At 47.7% G+C, this 16,981-nt stretch overlaps 8 non-coding genes across 8 annotated transcripts; all 8 read right to left on the reverse strand.

Moving 5' to 3' along the window:
• Nucleotides 1-9,622: 9,622 nt before the first annotated feature.
• On the reverse strand, nucleotides 9,623-9,741 carry LOC134010196 (5S ribosomal RNA). The gene has a single exon (XR_009928339.1). It is a non-coding gene; the product is annotated as a 5S ribosomal RNA (ribosomal RNA).
• Nucleotides 9,742-13,358: 3,617 nt separating this feature from the next.
• On the reverse strand, nucleotides 13,359-13,430 carry trnap-agg (transfer RNA proline (anticodon AGG)). The gene has a single exon. It is a non-coding gene; the product is annotated as a tRNA-Pro (tRNA).
• Nucleotides 13,431-13,706: 276 nt separating this feature from the next.
• Nucleotides 13,707-13,778, reverse strand: trnap-cgg (transfer RNA proline (anticodon CGG)). Its single transcript has one exon. It is a non-coding gene; the product is annotated as a tRNA-Pro (tRNA).
• Nucleotides 13,779-13,949: 171 nt separating this feature from the next.
• Nucleotides 13,950-14,021, reverse strand: trnap-cgg (transfer RNA proline (anticodon CGG)). The gene has a single exon. It is a non-coding gene; the product is annotated as a tRNA-Pro (tRNA).
• Nucleotides 14,022-15,144: 1,123 nt separating this feature from the next.
• trnap-agg (transfer RNA proline (anticodon AGG)) lies at nucleotides 15,145-15,216 on the reverse strand. Its single transcript has one exon. It is a non-coding gene; the product is annotated as a tRNA-Pro (tRNA).
• Nucleotides 15,217-15,493: 277 nt separating this feature from the next.
• On the reverse strand, nucleotides 15,494-15,565 carry trnap-agg (transfer RNA proline (anticodon AGG)). The gene has a single exon. It is a non-coding gene; the product is annotated as a tRNA-Pro (tRNA).
• Nucleotides 15,566-15,841: 276 nt separating this feature from the next.
• trnap-cgg (transfer RNA proline (anticodon CGG)) lies at nucleotides 15,842-15,913 on the reverse strand. The gene has a single exon. It is a non-coding gene; the product is annotated as a tRNA-Pro (tRNA).
• Nucleotides 15,914-16,084: 171 nt separating this feature from the next.
• Nucleotides 16,085-16,156, reverse strand: trnap-cgg (transfer RNA proline (anticodon CGG)). Its single transcript has one exon. It is a non-coding gene; the product is annotated as a tRNA-Pro (tRNA).
• Between the last annotated feature and the right edge of the window lie 825 nt (nucleotides 16,157-16,981).

A 16,981-nucleotide genomic window follows, 5' to 3' on the forward strand; every position in this document is an offset into this window, starting at 1 on the left:
CCAGCAAGGGGTCTGTGTGGATCTCACCATCCTCGAGTCTGTTGCATCCTCTGTTGAACTCTGTTGAGCAGGCCTCTGCATGACCCTCCAGACCTGTCAAAGTGAAGAAAGGGTCCATGTCAGTTGTGAAAAATGAAGCTTTTCCCATCTACACTTGATACAGACTTCAGTTTTGACTGTGAAATGCAGTGTCATTACTTGAACTTGAATCCAAATGTGTTGACGTCATGGAGACCCATGCAGTCACTCAAAACACAGGTTCGATTCCAGGCTCTGGCAAGAGTATTTACCTCTAAACTGGTCAATATATACACATCTGACAAAAGACCAGCTCGACCTTTGCTTGTAAACAGTGATTCTGACTGTAAGAGACCTTTAAATAGCCTGACTTACCGAAATTGGCAAAACTAGCCTGGCTAACGTAGGTCGCTTTCTCAGGGCATATGACGAATGAAACAGGCTCGCCTTGAAAAAGTCTCCCTGCCGCATAGGCTTATTACAAAGACTTTCACGCCAAAAATCACCATTATGAGCCGACAGGTCTGTGGGGAATTGCTTTTTCTCCTAAAGGCTGCTCTCCTCGACCTTTTTGATGAACAATTCGCCGAGATGCAAAATGACTCACTAATTAAAAACACAGAGGAAAAAAGCTAGAGCTACAGTAGCTACTTTTCGAAAACTAGCCTGGCTAACGTAGGTCGCTTTCTCAGGGCATATGACGAATGAAACAGGCTCGCCTTGAAAAAGTCTCCCTGCCGCATAGGCTTATTACAAAGACTTTCACGCCAAAAATCACCATTATGAGCCGACAGGTCTGTGGGGAATTGCTTTTTCTCCTAAAGGCTGCTCTCCTCGACCTTTTTGATGAACAATTCGCCGAGATGCAAAATGACTCACTAATTAAAAACACAGAGGAAAAAAGCTAGAGCTACAGTAGCTACTTTTCGAGTTTGGTTTTCCGTCACTTCAGAATCACGATCTATAAAGTCTAAAAGTGCTAAACCTTCACCATAATTCAAGAGTAGTGTACTTTCACAAACCCAATCATTAATTCTAGCTTAAAATGTGTAAAACCAGGACTTACCGAAAGTGGCTGCCTCCAACACGGCTTTCACGGGAGACGACTTTCACAGGACACGGGAAACAACAATGGCCGCCGAAAAATAATTTGTATTCCTAACAGCGAGCTGCGATTGGAAGCGAAATGAAACAGGGGCTAAAAAACGAGGGTGGGGGCTTGGTCAGCACACATTTTCAAGAAAGCATGCGTGTGTCAAGGGGCTCTGGCCCCTTGTGTGTGAGAATGTGGAGCACGCGCGCACAGGAGCAAAGGGAGAGAGGATTTGGGGAAACAGCCCTAGAAATTAGCCAAGCATGCATGTTTCAAATATTCACTAAAAATCGAGTTTTCATGTTACAGTCAACTTTTTCTCAGATTTGTGTACTCAACATTCTCAAGAGTCTTCATATGAACTAGTGATTGAATCAGAGTATAGTTTTTTGGCCGGCGGATGTGTAAAGCATTATTTTAGCATTAGCAATAAATTCAATTTGCTTTATATCAATCATTTTTAGAGGTATGAAGTTGCCTTTGCACATGTTAACATGTTGTAGTGTCTTCCACGTGACATACCAAGTTTGGTGTTGATATCTCAAAGATTTGCTGAGATTTGACCAAACGTCCTGTTTGGTTGCTTTGTTGCAGATTTTGATTGGCTCTACCGGACAAACGGTTTTGAAAATCAGAAATCCCTACGATAACTTTTGTGAGGCTCAGTCTGGATATCATCTATGGCAATTTTGAAGAAAATTCGACCAAAAATGTAGGAGGAGTAGGGAAAAAACGCGTTTCCTTAATCTTTATTGTACAGAAAAATCCAATATGGCGGCCGTTATAGCTTCTTGAGGCTTTTTTATTCCTCATGAGAAATAAGGCATATGTAATGAATTTCAGAATTTTGGGACTTATGGCCTGCAAATGGCATCAATTTGAAAATTGACATATTGGGGCGTGGCCTGTAGCGCCACCTATTGTCTCACATGGCCCATGTTTGGTATGGTAGTTACTAATGGTCTGCAGTTTCAACATGCCAAATTTCACAACTTTTTACGGTACTGGTCTAGGGGCTGCCATTGACTCCCATGGGTAAAAAATAATAATAATACCACCAATAACAATAGGGTTCTCCTACCGGAGGAACCCTAATAAACAAAATAAAATAAAAAACTAAGTGGTGAGAGAGGTCCGGCCGCGGTTTTCTCTGACGCCAGACGTCACGTCGCCCCGTCTGCTCGCCGAGGCCGTCCTACCTGCAAACTTGGCAGAAGGGTCCGACCGCGGTTTTCTCTGACGCCAGGCCAATTCTCCCGCCGAGAGGGATCGCCAATCGTCGAATCGTAAAAGGCGGCGCGCGCGGTTGGACAAAAAAATAAAAAAAATAAAAAATACAATTGAAATAAAATAATATAAAATAAAATACATAAATAAAGTGGACGAGACGAGGTCGGAGAGAGGCGTCGATTTCATCTGTCTCCCTTCGTTCCGACCTTATCAATTTAATCTAGGTCGACGTGGCCAGTCTGATTCCAAAGGGGGGCCGCAGCCGCACGGCCGCTCGGCAGACGGGTCCGACCGCGGTTTCTCTGAAGCCAGACGTCACGTGGCCCGTCTGCTTGCAACTTGGCAGAAGGGTCCGACGGCGGTTTTCTCTGGTTCTCTGGTTGGACAAAAAAAAAAAAAGGGGTGAGAGAGGTCCGGCCGCGGTTTTCTCTGACGCCAGACGTCACGTCGCCCCGTCTGCTCGCCGAGGCCGTCCTACCTGCAAACTTGGCAGAAGGGTCCGACCGCGGTTTTCTCTGACGCCAGGCCAATTCTCCCGCCGAGAGGGATCGCCAATCGTCGAATCGTAAAGGCGTCATTAGACTCAGGGGAGATGTTGGAGGCGTGGATCAAACCTCGTCAAGTTGAGAGAGCCCAATGACGCCTACCTAATTCGACCGCCGTAATTGACAACGCAGACACTGCGGTGGGTCACAACGACCCGCGGACAGCTCCACCTAGTGTTAACTAGTGATATAACCTGATATATAAACTTCTGGGGCGGGCGGCGGGTTCACAATTGACAACGCAGACACGACGGTGGGTCACAATGACCCGAAGGTAGCTCCACCTAGTGTTAACTAGTGATATAACGTGATATACACACTTTGACAACGCAGACACTGCGGTGGGTCACAATGACCTGAGGGCAGCGCGAGTGTGCCTCCTAGTTTTAACTGTTGATATTATGTGATATACCCCTCCCCTACGTATCTATGTTTTTATATTAGGAAGAGTCGCACCGAGACGGCGGTGGCAGGGTTAATACAAAAATAATAATTATTTTATTTTTATAAGGTAAAGGTATCGCTACACGACGGTGGGTCACAATGACCCGAAGGTAGCACAAGGGGTAAGAATGGGCATCGCAACACGACGGTGGGTCACAATGACCCGAAGGTAGCACAAGGGGTAGGAATAGGCATCGCAACACGACGGTGGGTCACAATGACCCGAAGGTAGCACAAGGGGTAAGAATGGGCATCGCAACACGACGGTGGGTCACAATGACCCGAAGGTAGCACAAGGGGTAGGAATAGGCATCGCAACACGACGGTGGGTCACAATGACCCGAAGGTAGCTCCACCTAGTGTTAACTAGTGATATAACGTGATATACACACTTTGACAACGCAGACACTGCGGTGGGTCACAATGACCCGAAGGTAGCACAAGGGGTAGGAATGAGCATCGCAACACGACGGTGGGTCACAATGACCCGAAGGTAGCACAAGGGGTAAGAATGGGCATCGCAACACGACGGTGGGTCACAATGACCCGAAGGTAGCACAAGGGGTAAGAATGGGCATCGCAACACGACGGTGGGTCACAATGACCCGAAGGTAGCACAAGGGGTAGGAATAGGCATCGCAACACGACGGTGGGTCACAATGACCCGAAGGTAGCACAAGGGGTAAGAATGGGCATCGCAACACGACGGTGGGTCACAATGACCCGAAGGTAGCTCCACCTAGTGTTAACTAGTGATATAACGTGATATACACACTTTGACAACGCAGACACTGCGGTGGGTCACAATGACCCGAAGGTAGCACAAGGGGTAGGAATAGGCATCGCAACACGACGGTGGGTCACAATGACCCGAAGGTAGCACAAGGGGTAAGAATGGGCATCGCAACACGACGGTGGGTCACAATGACCCGAAGGTAGCACAAGGGGTAGGAATAGGCATCGCAACACGACGGTGGGTCACAATGACCCGAAGGTAGCACAAGGGTTAACATCCCCACAAATATGTCCCACACTTTTACCCTCTTAGCTTCAAAACGTGCCAAGTTCCGCCTTAAGTACACTGCATATCTTGCATGGGACAACACATAGTTCAATAACTCTATATTTACACCCCTCACTCTCTCCCACACACCAAACAATACTAAACACCTCCAATCAAACCTTCCTATCCATTCCCCCCCCCAGTATGACGCCAATAATAGCTTAAGCCTTACATAAAACCCAGACACAGAGTTGCATTCAAACATCATGTGCATCAAGTTTTCATCCTCCTCCTCACACACATCACACACCCGCGACACTGACCTGTCTATCTGATGAATCACCACCTTAGTGTAAATCCTGTTGTGCCTAAGCATGAAATCAAAATGTGTACATTCAAGACTATTAAGTTTCACCATTAAATTACCCCACAAACATTCCATATCCAATCCCGGAAACACACACCTCCACACTTTCTCTGAGGCAGGTACCCTAACCTTCCCAGCTAGCAGAGCCCAGTAGATATCTTTTACCCTGGCAGAGGACAGTGCCCGGCTAGACTCCCCCGTCCCCACCTGTAAGTCAGGCAATGTTCCCACATCCCCCACACACACAGAACTATCCAGAATCTCAACCCACTCCCTAGGGAAGCACTCCTTTAACCTCTCAAAGACCCCTAACACTGTCCCTCTGCCGATATCCCACTCCACTGCCCAGATAGTGTCCAGGATTGCGTGATCCGTCAGGAACCCTGGGATCACCTCATACCTAAAATCCCGAACCCTCACCATACCTGCCTTCATGAACACCTTACTCTCCAAAAGCCTTCCCCTTGATTTCAGCACAGGATTTAAAAACACCGGCATATTCAAAATCACCCCTGCTGATACACATGAATAGTTAATTTGTGGCAAAAGCTCCCCCCAAGCCCTGAACACCTCCTTATAAAACTCAGGTGCCCCTGCATACATCCCTGGCTTCAGACACATTAACAGGCCATAATCCCCACAACCACTAACCTTATGTACCCAGTGGCGAAAAAACTCCATCCACCCATGACCCTGCTCCCCATACAAACATTTCTTCACTGTCTTGACCCGCATGGCTTTCAGTTTAACTTCAATGTCCATTAATTTCAACCCCCCCTTAACATAATCTGCAATCAGAACATCATGAGCAATCTTAACCGCTCCCCCACCCCCACCCCACAAGAAGCCAGATACCATCCCCTTGATTTCCTTCAACACCCACACAGGCATATCCAAAACACCTAATACATAGACACATTTAGACATCAGCAAAGCATTCACCACCACCACTTTACCCCTTAATTTCAATTTTCTTTGTTTCCAGAAGTTCAAAGTGGTCTTGATCTTGTTAATCACCCCAGTCCACGTAATGTCTCTGGCCTCACATTCATCCACCCCAATATTCACACCCAAAACCTTCACATAGTCCTTGACAGTTCTAAAAGGAACGTTACATGTGGATATGTCCATTTCTTTTGCACACAACATTTCACTTTTCTCAACATTCACCCATGCCCCAGATGCCTTCCCATATATATCAAAACATTTCATTAAACATTTCACACTCTCCACATCCATTACAGTACATGTTGTATCGTCAGCATAGTGATGCAGGACACTCACTCCTCCCCCTGGCATTCTCACACCACGGACACCACAATCACTCTTAACAAATGCTGCCAAGGGCTCCACTGAAATGCTGTAAAGCATTGCAGACAGTGGGCATCCCTGCCTTATAGACCTGCCCAGTGGAAAGGAGTCAGTCAGCACCCCATTACACTTCACAACACATCGTGCTGCCCCATATAACAGCTCCACCCATCCTCTCAATCTAGGCCCAAACCCAAACCTTTCCATGGTCTCCAGTAGGAACCGGTGCTCCACTCTATCAAAAGCCTTGTTCAGATCCAGGCAGAGCACTACCCCTCCCACATCCTGCATATGCCTCACAACATCCCTGATAGTGCATATGGTGTCTGCAATATCCCTCCCCGGAACCCCATAAGCCTGAGTAGGTGCAATGATACTTCCCATCACCTTTTTAAGTCTGTTGGCTAGTATTTTAGCCAACACCTTATGATCAATGTTCAGTAAAGAAATAGGCCTATGATTTTCAAGTTTCAAATGACTCCCCTTCCCTTTGTAAAGCACTGTTAAAACTCCTAAGGCCATTGACTCAGGCACCACCCTCCTCTCCTCCATGCACTCAAACACCCGCATCAACAGAGGGGCCAGGATCCCACTAAATGCACCATAGAATTCAGCAGTAAGGCCATCTGAACCTGGACTTTTATTTAAATTCAGCCCAGATATTGCACCTGTGACCTCATCCCTCGTGATATCAGCCTCACACATCCCCACATCCTCCACCGCCACCCTTGTCTTCACAGCTTCCAGCACACTCTCCATACACTCCTCCTTCACCCCACCCGAAGTATATAAACTCTCATAGAAAGACTGTACCGTGCTTAAAATACCCACCAGATCTGTAACTCTCTCCCCTTGGTCATCGATCAGCTCAGTAAAATAACTCTTCTGCTGCCTCCTCTTTTCTAGCCCAAGAAAAAATGCTGTGCTCCTCTCCCCCTCCACCACGTACCTTGCTCTACTCCTCACCACTGCCCCTGTGCACCTATGCCTGTCCACAGCCCTCATCTCCTCCCGCACCCTCAAATACTCTGCAGTGTCATATCCAGCATCAGCCTCTATCATTCCCAACTCAAAGGCCATCTGTGACTTAAGGGCTTTCTCATCCCGCCTCTTCCTCTGACCAGCTTGCCTAGCAAAACCCATTGCTATCTGCTTAAACTTTACCTTCAACCCCTCCCACCACTCACACACATCCGATTCATACAGACGTTCAGACATGGCATCACGCACACACTCTTTCACTGCTACTCTAAACCCCTCATCCTTCAACAGACCAGTATTAAAGCACCACAATCCTCCCCCCTTCCCCTCCCGTACCTTCCCCAACCTGAAAGACAGAGCATCATGGTCGCTGAAGAATGCGTCCCTGTACTCCATCCCTCCCAGCAGGTGTACACATGCTTCATGTGCTACACACAGATCAATACGTGACTGCTTCAGCTCCCCCATTACCCACTGCCGCCGGGAGAACACCCGCTCATCTGGGTGGCCCTCCCTCCACACATCCACCAAGCCCTTCCCCTTCATTATTCTTCGCAACACATCACGGGATGAGTCTGATACAAAGCATGCACTTCTTGAGATATCCAACCTATCCATCTTCACATTAAAATCCCCGACAAACATACAATTCCCCACACACAACCTTTCCAGAGACATAAACAGTGTCCGTCTATCAATTTCTATATTCGGAGCATACACATTATACAGTACATACCCCACACCCTGAAATTTAAACCCTACCCCTACCACCCTCCCACCTGTGTCCGTGTACAATAAATGCACTCCAGACACCACACCCGGCCTGACCAAAATAGCCACCCCACACACTCGTTCTCCCCTATTGCTCACAAATATTTGTCCATGCCATCTCTGTCGAACATCTCCCATGCACTGCTCGGTCCAATGAGTTTCCTGTAGGCACAAAATGTCCGCTGGGAAAGCTTCAACCACAAGCTCAAATTTTTCCATGCTTCTAAGCCCATTTGTGTTGATTGAAACAACATTGACCATAATGAACAAGATAAAAAGAATGTCACAACCACCCATTATCTTTCAGAGCTTTTGTCCTTCCTCTGTTTCTTTTTCCGGGCCGGCAATGGCTTTTTTCCCACCACCTGCTCTCCATTGCCACTCCCCATTACTCCATTTGAGGACCCTTCTCCTGACGGCTCCTCTTGTGAACCCTTCCGTTTGTCACCTCCCACAGGATTCGCTCCTCCAAAGATCATCTTCCCAGCAGCTGCAGACACCCCAGGACGTGTCACCTTTCCTTCTCTCTGCTCATCTGCATCAGCTTTGTCTGGCTCCTCCTCGCTCTCAAGAAGCACACAGTCCAGACTGGCACCGATATCCTCCCCCACCACTCCGGTCTCCTGCCCGGATTCAGGCTCCATATGCTCCTCTTCCGCATCGTCTTCCTCCAACGCCTCCTCACTGCCACTTTCCTCCAACTCAGTCTCCTCCACCACTCCTGTTCCTTCTTCCCTGGGGTGGGCAGCTCCAGCCGTTCCACCCGCCTGGGAACAGACACACTGCCCGTCATCCCTCCCACATCCAGCACAGCCACGATCTCCCCCACTTTCACATTCCCTTGCGTAATGCCCCTGTCTCCCACACTTGTAACATGCAAAGTCAGGACAGTCCCGCAACACATGACCAGGCTGTATACACAGTCTGCACACTTTGACCTGACGGTCATGAATCACTCTAAAGTACTCCATGCCTTCCATTGTTTCAAATCTTGTTGAGTACGGCAGAGATCTCACAGTGTCATTAAACTTGACCTTCAGGAAGCGTGTTCCATCTGCAATCCTTGTCCCCGGCCAGAAACGCCTCTTCACTGCTGAAGCTGCCTCCACACCCCATGTAGTAAGCCGCTCCACAATAGCTCCGTCAGAAATGTACACCGGCAGATTTAGGAACGAGACTACCATCTCATCCATCGACAGATCCTTCGCCATAATGTTACATCCCCTTATTTTGAAGCCATCCACCAATTTCTCCTTCCCTCTTAAGTTTGACATGGTAACTTCATACCTTTTGGGGTCCTTGAAGCGGCAGCCACACACCAGTCCACAAACTTCCTTTATCCCTCTCAACAGTTCCATCATTGTAATCCGTTCTTCACCGGCAATCTCCACAGCTACAGTCAAATCCTTTTCAAATTTCAGGTCAGCTCTTTTACCTCCAACATCCTCATCCTGTTGTCTGCTCACCGCCTTCTTCACCATTATATTTTCCATCTTCTTAGCAAAGTCCCCCAATCAGCAAGAGCTGTTGGGGGATTTAGTGCTTCAGTGAACACCTCTTTCAAATCCAAACACAAGTAAAAACCAGATGAAAAAGTGTAGCAAACAGAAGGAAAAAAAACTCTCCAAACAAACACACAGTCCACCTGCTCTCTGTCCAACACTTCCTGAATTCACTTCCTGAAAGGGGCGTTGCCATGCTGGTTTGGCCGTACAAAATAAGTTGACAACCATAGGCTACTTATTCATATCCAGATTTGGTATTTGACAATCCAAGGTGGTCTCTCTCTCGGCAAAATGAAAGCAGCTTCCAGCCCCTTTCATGAAGGACTACTTGTGCATATTGCAAGTGAGCAAAAGAGCATACAGCACCTGGTATTCCCAGGCGGTCTCCCATCCAAGTACTAACCAGGCCCAACCCTGCTTAGCTTCCGAGATCGGACGAGATCGGGCGTTGCCATGCTGGTTTGGCCGTACAAAATAAGTTGACAACCATAGGCTACTTATTCATATCCAGATTTGGTATTTGACAATCCAAGGTGGTCTCTCTCTCTCTCTCTCTCTCTCTCTCTCTCTCTCTCTCTCTCTCTCTCTCTCTCTCTCTCTCTCTCGGCAAAATGAAAGCAGCTTCCAGCCCCTTTCATGAAGGACTACTTGTGCATATTGCAAGTGAGCAAAAGAGCATACAGCACCTGGTATTCCCAGGCGGTCTCCCATCCAAGTACTAACCAGGCCCAACCCTGCTTAGCTTCCGAGATCGGGAGCTGGAGAAACTTCTGCAGCATATCACGCCGATCTCTGTTGGGTAAAGGACTGATCTGAGATTAGAACAGGATGCCTCTTCGCCAAGTAACCTCCTTCAACAACATACTGTAAAGGGCTCGTCAGGGATTTGAACATTTACATTTAGTAGACGCTCTTATCCAGAGCGACTTACAGTAAGTACAGGGACATTCCCCCGAGGCAAGTAGGGTGAAGTGCCTTGCCCAAGGACACAATGTCATTTTGCACGGCCGGGAATCGAACCGGCGACCTTATGATTACTAGCCCGATTTCCTAACCGCTCAGCCACCTGACTCCCTAACCAGGGACCTCTCGCACCCTAAGCGAGAATCATACCACGAGACCAACGAGCCATGTTCTAGTTGCTGCTTCGATTGATCGATTTGTTGTCACAAAACATGCTTAGACAAAGGCTCCCTGCACCCTAAGCGAGAATCATACCACGAGACCAACGAGCCATGTTCTGGCTACTGCTTTGATCGATTTGTTGTCACAAAACATGTGTAGACAAAAAGAGCTGTGAAACTTCTGCAGCAAATCACCCCGATCTCCGTTGGGTAAAGGACTGATCTGGGATTAGAACAGGACCCCTCTTCACCAAGTAACCTCCTTCAACAACATGCTGTAAAGGGCTCGTCCAGGATTTGAACCCGTGACCTCTAGCACCCGAAGCGAGAATCATACCCCTAGACCAACGAGCCATGCTCTGGTTGCTGCTTTGATCAATTTGTTGTCACAAAACATGCTTGGACAAAAAGAGCTGGAGAAACTTTCGCTGCAAATCACGCCGATCTACGTTGGGTAAAGGACTGATTTGGGAATAGAACAGGAGCCCTCTTTGCCTTGTTACCTCCTTCAACAGCATACTGTAATGGGCTTGTCCGGGATTTGAACCCTGGACCTCTCGCACCCAAAGCGAGAATCATACCCCTAGACCAACGAGCCATGTTCTGGTTTCTGCTTTGATCGAATTGTTGTCAAAAAGAATGTGTAGACAAAAAGAGATGAAGAACCTTCTGCAGCAAATCACCCCGATATACGTTGGGTAAAGGACTGATTTGGGAATAGAACAGGAGCCCTCTTTGCCAGGTTAACTCCTTCTACGGCAATGGGCTGTAGATGTAATGGGCTCGTCCGGGATTTGAACCCAGGACCTCTCTCACCCAAAGCTACAATCATACCCCTAGACCAACGAGCCATGTTCTGGTTGCTGCTTTGATCGATTTGTTGTCACAAAGAATGCGTAGACAAAAAGAGCTAGAGAAACTTCTGCAGCAAATCACCCCGATATACGTTGGGTAAAGGACTGATTTGGGAATAGAACAGGAGCCCTCTTTGCCAGGTTTCCTCTTTCAACAGCATACTGTAATGGGCTCATCCGGGATTTGAACTCAGGACCTCTCGCACCCTAAGCGAGAATCATACCCCTAGACCAACGAGCCATGTTCTGGTTGCTGCTTTGAATGATCGATTTGTTGTCACATAACATGCTTAGACAAAGGCTCGCTGCACCCTAAGCGGGAATCATACCCCTAGACCAACGAGCCATGTTCTAGTTGCTGCTTTGAATGATCGATTTGTTGTCACATAACATGCTTAGACAAAGGCTCCCTGCACCCTAAGCGGGAATCATACCCCTAGACCAACGAGCCATGTTCTCGTTGCTGCTTCAATTGATCGATCTGTTGTCACAAAACAAGCTTAGACAAAGGCTCCCTGCATCCTAAGCAAGAATCATACCACGAGACCAACAAGCCATGTTCTGGTTGCTGCTTTGATCGATTTTTTGTCACTAAACATGCTTATACAAAGGCTCCCTGCACCCTAAGCGAGAATCATACCCCTAGACCAACGAGCCATGTTCTGGTTGCTGCTTTGATTGATTTGTTGTCCAAAGAATGCGTGGACGAAAAGAGCTGGAGTAACTTCTGCAGCAAATCACGCTGATCTCGGTTGGGTAAAGGACTGATCTGAGATTAGAACAGGAACCCTCTTCAACAGCATACTGTAATGGTCTCGTCCGGGATTTGAACACGGGACCTCTCGCACCCTAATCAAGAATCATTCCCCTAGACCAACGAGCCATGTTGCTGCTTCGATTGATCGATTTGTTGTCACAAAACATGCTTAGACAAAGGCTCCCTGCACCCTAAGCGAGAATCATACCACGAGACCAACGAGCCATGTTCTGGTTGCTGCTTTGATCGATTTGTTGTCACAAAACATGCGTAGACAAAAAGAGCTGGAGAAACTTCTGCAGCAATTCACCCCAATCTACGTTGGGTAAAGGACTGATTTGGGAATAGAACAGGAGGCCGCTTTGCCAGGTTACCTCCTTCAACAGCATACTGTAATGGGCTCGTCCGGGATTTGAACCCGGGACCGCTCGCACCCTAAGCAAGAATCATACCCCTAGACCAACGAGCCATATTCTAGTTGCTGCTTCGATTGATCGATTTGTTGTCACAAAACATGCTTAAACAAAGGCTCCCTGCACCCTAAGCGAGAATCATACCACGAGACCAACGAGCCATGTTCTTGTTGCTGCTTTGATCGATTTGTTGTCACAAAACATGCTTAGACATAAAGAGCTGGAGAAACTTCCGCAGCAAATCACGCCGATCTACGTTGGGTAAAGGACTGATTTGGGAATAGAACAGGAGCCCTCTTTGCCATGTTACCTCCTTCTACAGCAATGGGCTGTAGAAGTAATGGGCTCGTCCGGGATTTGAACCCGGGACCTCTCGCATGAAAGCGAGAATCATACCCCTGACCAACGAGCCATGTTCTGGTTGCTGCTTTGATCGATTTGTTGTCACAAAACATGCGTAGACAAAAAGAGTTCGAGAAACTTCTGCAGAAAATCACCCCGATCTACGTTTGGAAAAGGACTGATTTGGGAATAGAACAGGAGCCCTCGTTGTCAGGTTACCTCCTTCTACAGCAATGGGCTGTAGAAGTAATAGGCTCGTCCGGGATTTGAACCCAGGACCTCTCTCACCTAAAGCGAGAATCATACCCCTAGACCAACGAGCCATGTTCCAGTTGCTGCTTCGATTGATCGATTTGTTGTCACAAAACATGCTTAGACAAATGCTCCCTGCACCCTAAGCGAGAATCATACCACGAGACCAACGAGCCATGTTCTGGTTGCTGCTTTGATCGATTTGTTGTAACAAAACATGCTTAGACATAAAGAGCTGGAGAAACTTCCGCAGCAAATCACGCCGATCTACGTTGGGTAAAGGACTGATTTGGGAATAGAACAGGAGCCGTCTTTGCCATGTTACCTCCTTCAACAGCATACTGTAATGGGCTCGTCCGGGATTTGAACCCAGGACCTCTCGCACCCTAAGCGAGAATCATACCCCTAGACCAACGAGCCATGCTCCAGCTGCTGCTTCGATTGATCGATTTGTTGTCACAAAACATGCTTAGACAAAGGCTCCCTGCACCCTAAGCGAGAATCATACCACGAGACCAACGAGCCATGTTCTGGTTGCTGCTTTGATCGATTTGTTGTCACAAAACATGCGTAGACAAAAAGAGCTGTGAAACTTCTGGAGCAAATCACCCCGATCTCCGTTGGGTAAAGGACTGATCTGAGATTAGAACAGGATCCCTCTTCGCCATGTAACCTCCTTCAACAACATACTGTAAAGGGCTCGTCCGGGATTTGAACCCGGGACCTCTTGCACCCGAAGCGAGAATCATACCCCTAGACCAACGAGCCATGTTCTGGTTGCTGCTTTTATTGATTTGTTGTCCAAAGAATGCGTGGACGAAAAGAGCTGGAGTAACTTCTGCAGCAAATCACGCTGATCTCCGTTGGGTAAAGGACTGATCTGAGATTAGAACAGGATCCCTCTTCGCCAATTAACCTCCTTCAACAACATACTGTAAAGGGCTCGTCCGGGATTTGAACGCGGGACCTCTCGCACCCGAAGCGAGAATCATACCCCTAGACCAACGAGCCATGTTCTGGTTGCTGCTTTGATTGATTTGTTGTCCAAAGAATGCGTGGACAAAAAGAGCTGGAGTAACTTCTGCAGCAAATCACGCCGATCTCCGTTGGGTAAAGGACTGATTTGGGAATAGAACAGAAGCCCTCTTTGCCATGTTACCTCCTTCAACAGCATACTGTAATGGTCTCGTCCGGGATTTGAACACGGGACCTCTCGCACCCTAATAAAGAATCATACCCCTAGACCAACGAGCCATGTTGCTGCTTCGATTGATCGATTTGTTGTCACAAAACATGCTTAGACAAATGCTCCCTGCACCCTAAGCGAGAATCATACCACGAGACCAACGAGCCATGTTCTTGTTGCTGCTTTGATCGATTTGTTGTCACAAAACATGCTTAGACATAAAGAGCTGGAGAAACTTCCGCAGCAAATCACGCCAATCTACGTTGGGTAAAGGACTGATTTGGGAATAGAACAGGAGCCCTCTTTGCCATGTTACCTCCTTCTACAGCAATGGGCTGTAGAAGTAATGGGCTCGTCCGGGATTTGAACCCGGGACCTCTCGCATGAAAGCGAGAATCATACCCCTGACCAACGAGCCATGTTCTGGTTGCTGCTTTGATCGATTTGTTGTCACAAAACATGCGTAGACAAAAAGAGTTCGAGAAACTTCTGCAGAAAATCACCCCGATCTACGTTTGGAAAAGGACTGATTTGGGAATAGAACAGGAGCCCTCGTTGTCAGGTTACCTCCTTCTACAGCAATGGGCTGTAGAAGTAATAGGCTCGTCCAGGATTTGAACCCGGGACCTCTCTCACCTAAAGCGAGAATCATACCCCTAGACCAACGAGCCATGTTCCAGTTGCTGCTTCGATTGATCGATTTGTTGTCACAAAACATGCTTAGACAAAGGCTCCCTGCACCCTAAGCGAGAATCATACCACGAGACCAACGAGCCATGTTCTGGTTGCTGCTTTGATCGATTTGTTGTCACAAAACATGCTTAGACATAAAGAGCTGGAGAAACTTCCGCTGCAAATCACGCCGATCTACGTTGGGTAAAGGACTGATTTGGGAATAGAACAGGAGCCCTCTTTGACATGTTACCTCGTTCATCAGCATTATGTTATGGGCTCGTCCGGGATTTGAACCCAGGACCTCTCGCACCCTAAGCGAGAATCATACCCCTAGACCAACGAGCCATGTTCCAGTTGCTGCTTCGATTGATCGATTTGTTGTCACAAAACATGCTTAGACAAATGCTCCCTGCACCCTAAGCGTGAATCATACCACGAGACCAACGAGCCATGTTCTGGTTGCTGCTTTGATAGATTTGTTGTCACAAAACATGCTTAGACATAAAGAGCTGGAGAAACTTCCGCAGCAAATCACGCCGATCTACGTTGGGTAAAGGACTGATTTGGGAATAGAACAGGAGCCCTCTTTGCCATGTTACCTCCTTCAACAGCATACTGTAATGGGCTCGTCCGGGATTTGAACCCAGGACCTCTCGCACCCTAAGCGAGAATCATACCCCTAGACCAACGAGCCATGCTCCAGCTGCTGCTTCGATTGATCGATTTGTTGTCACAAAACATGCTTAGACAAAGGCTCCCTGCACCCTAAGCGAGAATCATACCACGAGACCAACGAGCCATGTTCTGGTTGCTGCTTTGATCGATTTGTTGTCACAAAACATGCGTAGACAAAAAGAGCTGTGAAACTTCTGGAGCAAATCACCCCGATCTCCGTTGGGTAAAGGACTGATCTGAGATTAGAACAGGATCCCTCTTCGCCATGTAACCTCCTTCAACAACATACTGTAAAGGGCTCGTCCGGGATTTGAACCCGGGACCTCTTGCACCCGAAGCGAGAATCATACCCCTAGACCAACGAGCCATGTTCTGGTTGCTGCTTTTATTGATTTGTTGTCCAAAGAATGCGTGGACGAAAAGAGCTGGAGTAACTTCTGCAGCAAATCACGCTGATCTCCGTTGGGTAAAGGACTGATCTGAGATTAGAACAGGATCCCTCTTCGCCAAGTAACCTCCTTCAACAACATACTGTAAAGGGCTCGTCCGGGATTTGAACGCGGGACCTCTCGCACCCGAAGCGAGAATCATACCCCTAGACCAACGAGCCATGTTCTGGTTGCTGCTTTGATTGATTTGTTGTCCAAAGAATGCGTGGACAAAAAGAGCTGGAGTAACTTCTGCAGCAAATCACGCCGATCTCCGTTGGGTAAAGGACTGATTTGGGAATAGAACAGAAGCCCTCTTTGCCATGTTACCTCCTTCAACAGCATACTGTAATGGTCTCGTCCGGGATTTGAACACGGGACCTCTCGCACCCTAATAAAGAATCATTCCCCTAGACCAACGAGCCATGTTGCTGCTTCGATTGATCGATTTGTTGTCACAAAACATGCTTAGACAAAGGCGCCCTGCACCCTAAGCGAGAATCATACCACAAGACCAACGAGCCATGTTCTGATTGCTGCTTTGATCGATTTGTTGTCACAAAACATGCTTAGACAAAGGCTCCCTGCACCCTAAGCGAGAATCATACCACGAGACCAACGAGCCATGTTCTGGTTGCTGTTTTGATCGATTTGTTGTCACAAAACATGTTTAGACAAAGGCTCCCTGCACCCTAAGCGAGAATCTCACCCCTTGACCAACGAGCCATGTTCTATTTATTGCTTCGATTGATCGATTTGTTGTCACAAAACATGCTTAAACAAAGGCTCCCTGCACCCTCAGCGAGAATCATACCACGAGACCAACGAGCCATGTTCTTGTTGCTGCTTTGATCGATTTGTTGTCACAAAACATGCTTAGACATAAAGAGCTGGAGAAACTTCCGCAGCAAATCACGCCGATCTACGTTGGGTAAAGGACTGATTTGGGAATAGAACAGGAGCCCTCTTTGCCATGTTACCTCCTTCTACAGCAATGGGCTGTAGAA

Source organism: Osmerus eperlanus, chromosome 23 (genome assembly GCF_963692335.1).
Source record: "Osmerus eperlanus chromosome 23, fOsmEpe2.1, whole genome shotgun sequence".
Taxonomy (NCBI): domain Eukaryota; kingdom Metazoa; phylum Chordata; class Actinopteri; order Osmeriformes; family Osmeridae; genus Osmerus; species Osmerus eperlanus.